Below are 4492 nucleotides of genomic sequence, written 5' to 3' on the forward strand. Positions count from 1 at the left end.
AATCAATATTTTTCTGTCTCCAGAGATTCCTGCCTCCGTTTTTTCCTTTTTAAAGTACAGTAAGATTCCAAACAGTTGAATCATAGATTCCTGTCAAACAGCTAACTAGGGACAAAGACAACTTAGTGATTCTAAAGGTAATGATCAAAAATACACAAAAACAAAGGAAAGTAAGTAAGTAGTAGGTAGTAAGTGGAAAGTAATTAAGTACAATAAAAGTACATTTAGTCAAGTATTGTACTTTTGAGGCACTTTTAGTATTTCTTTTTTATGCTACTGTACACTTCACATTTATTTGACATCTTTAGTTACTTGTTAACTTTGAACATGAAGTTTATACACAGTTGATAATATAACAAGCTTTAAAAAAACACACATTAAGACAGAATACAGGAAAAGTCCGTAGTAGAGCCATTAAATAATTGATTCTTTGAGTCAGTTATCCTGTTTACTTTGTCACTGCCTTCTCCTCTACTGTATATTATCCACCTGAATAATTGTGCATCTCTAGCCTTTAGGCACTTTGAATAAGAAAAAAATGTCAGAGGATGATAAAATGGACAAGAATTGTTAGTAGAAGGAAAAGTGGAGGAGGAAGGAAGGATACAAGGTATAGTCAGATGACGTTTTCAGGAAAACCGTCATTAGAAGGACAAGTAAGGCAATATGTAAGGAAGAAGATTATGATGGAAGAATTTAAACTGAATTCTTAAATTTGAGGCAGGGAACAAAATAACAATTCAACTGGTAAAATCAGAACAGAAAGTAATGTGCAGAGGCAGTAAGAATATACATAAGTGAAAAAGAAGAGGAAGCAGTCAACCAGAGCAAGGCTGAAGCAAGTACAGGATGAACTTTTCAGAACAAGCAATAACCAAGACAGAAAAAACAAAAATGTACTTAAGGCAGCAGCAAAATGTCTAATAGTCTTTTAGTCTGATAGCAAATGGTCAGGAGTTTAAAGGATATATTGAGAAGTTAAAAACAAAACCGGATGTCATATGCATTTGAAAAATATGGCTCAAATCAACACTGCATTATTAAAAAGGATATACTACCATACACAAGGACAGATGCAATGGAAATGGAGGAGGGTATGCTAAAGAAGGGATAATCTGTAGGCAGTTAGAGACAGTATGAAAATTGCAACTACTAGTTATTGAAATATGGAACAACAAACAAAGTTTTAAGGTCATTCATTTTTATAACCCATGCAAAAAGAGAAAGGAAAGCTATACTGGAACATTGGAGAGATAATATTATCTGATGTGGGGATTTTAATGCTCACAGCAGTCAAGGGTGAACAGGAAATCTTACAGGAATTAATGGATGAAAAGGAACGTGTGTGTTTAAATGATGGATCAGGAATCAGCAATAGATCTCACTTTGGTGTCAGTCATTAGCTGGGAAAATTAATTGAGAAGTTTCCAGACGGAGCACAATAAGTAGTGATTACTACCCAATATTTGTAGATTTAGGAGTGGGAATGAGAAAGAAGGAAGGTGGGAATTTGAAGAAGCTAATTAGGGCAAGTATAGAGTATTAACTGAAGGAAAATAAGAAAACTAAAGTTAAAGTTAAAGTTAAGAAGTAAATCTAAACCAGGAAATTGATAAACTTAATACTGAAATTAGTGGCATTATTCTAGATACAGCAAAACAATCAATACCAAAATGGTGGATAAAAAATGTACTATTGCAATGAAAAAAAAAAATCAAAATAAGACATTTAAAATCTTCAAGAAAACACATACTGTTCAGAATTTAATTCAGTATAAAAGAAAACAAGCAGTTGTTAGGAATACAGGAAAGACAGCTAAAAGAGATTATTGGAAGGAAGTATTGTAACTCAGTAGGCAGATCTACATAGTTAGACTAAATATGGGGTATGATTAAGAGGGTGTCCAGCAGAAGGAAAGTATATGGATATCCTATAATGAAAGATGGAGGAAAGTTAGTAGATGAGAGGGATGAAGCTGAATTATTAACAAAGACTTATGTGAAGGTACACAGTACAGCAAATCTTAGTAATGAAGAAAGCAGAGAGAGAGAGAAACAACAGAAAACATGGAAGAACTGCAGGATGAGAAGGAGTATGAGAATACATTAAATGTTAAATGTGATGTCTATCATAGACATCAAATTTAAACTGAACAATGCATTAAGCAAGTCTGGGAAAACAATGCCTGGGAAAGATCAAATAAACTATTGTATGCTAAACAATTTAAGTGTTGGGACTAAGAGATTATTATTAGAGCTATATAATAAGAAATATGGAAAGTGGGATGTATACTCAACCATGGAAAGAGTCAGTTATTGTCCCCATATGCAAGCCAGGTAAAGACCCACATTTAGCAGAAAGTTATAAACTGATAGCTCTGACTTCACATGAAGGAAAAGTTATGGAAAAAACGATACACAAATGATTAAAGTACGATGTAGAGATAAATGAGTTATTAAAGAATTGTCAAAGTGGATTTAGAAAAGGATGAAGTACAACCGATCCAGCGCTTTGTCTAAAAAATGAAATTAGAAAAGCTCAAAGTAATAAAGAGGGTTTAGCAGCTGTATTTTTTGATGTTGAGAGGGCATATGATATGATGTGGAAATGATCAAATTATATCAAATCGGAATAAAAGGGAGAATATATAAATGGATAAAAAAATTAACAGAAAGATTGATATCAGTAAAAATAGGGAAACAGTATAGTGCCAAGTACTGAGTGGAAAATGGAACGCCCCAAGGGAGTGTAGTTAGGGAGTGTAGTTAGTCCAGTTCTGTTTTCAATCATGATATTAAGTAGTATTGATGGGTCTGTTGGTGTTGCATTATTTGCAGATGATGGAGTTATGTGGAAAAGGGAAAGAACATAGATTTTACAGTTTAAAAAAAAATGCAAGCAGGAATAAGGGCAGTAGAAACACTGGCACTGTAGTGGGCTTTTAGATATTAAGCAGCAAAAACAAAGGCAGTATTTTTCACTAAAAAGGAAAATACATGACCATGTTAGCTTTAAACTTTATAGAGAAAACGTAGAAAGAGTCAAGTGTTTCAAATATTTGGGTATCTGGTTCAACAAGAATCTTACTTGGGTAAATCATATGGGAAAATTGTTTAAAAATGCAAAAAAAATAATATTGTCAGATGTTTGAGGGACAGATGGTGGGGAGCAAGTAGGTTTACTTTGAGTGTATTTGGATTAATCAGGGCAGTTCTAGACTATGGCTGCTTAAATTATCAGTTGGAATCAAAAACTGTCAGGTTTAGAGGAAAAACTGAACCCAAAAGCAGCCAACACAAAATGGGGTTGGTGGAAAAAAAGAAAAGGTATTTTGATAAACAAAAGGAAACTTACAAAACTGGTTAAACAGCAAAGAACTCAAAATCCAAAATGAAGGTGAACAGGAGCTAAGATGGAGTACATCAGGATACAACAAGGGAACACTGGAGCAAAACAAGAGTAAAACGGATGGTTACAGAAGGTAACCAAGGTTCTATGAATAAAGGTCAACACGCCACCGTATGGGTCACTCTCTCCGAGGGTGAGCTGTTTCAGGAGACAATTAGAAAATTAACACCTCCGCCCTTTGAGCGCAATCAGAGACTACAAATACAGCTGTGCGATCACCTGCCCAGTCTCTTTTCTCCGACTGAGGCTGAACAAGCCTACTGACTGACAAACCAAGCTGGTGTGTTGACCTTTATTCATAGAACCTTGGTTACCTTCTGTAACCATCCATTCTATTTCATATCAGGTCAACACGCCACCGTATGGGTCAACAGTATAGCAAATAAGGTCAGGCAGGAGGTGCAGTGAGGCTGAAAGACACTCAGGACAACCGTTCACTGATCATAATACATTTTATTGAAGAAATAATAAACAAATAAAGCCATGGGGCATAACAGCCAAAGACCGACAAGGTCACCTGCTGCAAAAGAAAATACTGGCCAGCTCTTCTGTTCCTTTTCTGCGGACAGAAGAAGGCCCACAATAACAAAACCACCGGGTGAACACCAACCCTGAAGCCATGTCTCAGCATGGTAGGGACCACATGCCTCACTGGCCTGCTTGCAGGACAGCAGAGGCTACTGACGAACCAACATTTAGTCTGTAAAACCTTGCAAAGGTCCCAGAAGAGGCCCAACCGGCCGCCGCACAGACATCCTCCAAGGGAGCCCCCTTGAGAAGTGCCCAAGAGGTGGACATGCCTCTGGTGGAGTGGGCCACCACCCCCCCAGGCGGAGGGACTCCAGCACTATCATAGGCCCGAGCTATAGCCTGGACCACCCAGCAGGCTAACCGCTGCTTGGACAGTGCATGGCCCAGCTTGGTGCCCCCATAGCAGATGAAAAGCTGGTCAGCCTGTCTAATGGGGGCCGTACGGGCGATGTACACCCTTAGGGACTGCACTGGACAGAGCAAATGTGACCGAGCCGCTTCCACAGAGTCCTGTGGTGGAGGGTGAAAGGGCTCCAGAACCAAGGGCCGCACC

The sequence above is a fragment of the Seriola dumerili genome, unplaced genomic scaffold (genome assembly GCF_002260705.1).
Source record: "Seriola dumerili isolate Sdu_G_001 unplaced genomic scaffold, Sdu_1.0 BDQW01000432.1, whole genome shotgun sequence".
Lineage (NCBI taxonomy): Eukaryota > Metazoa > Chordata > Actinopteri > Carangiformes > Carangidae > Seriola > Seriola dumerili.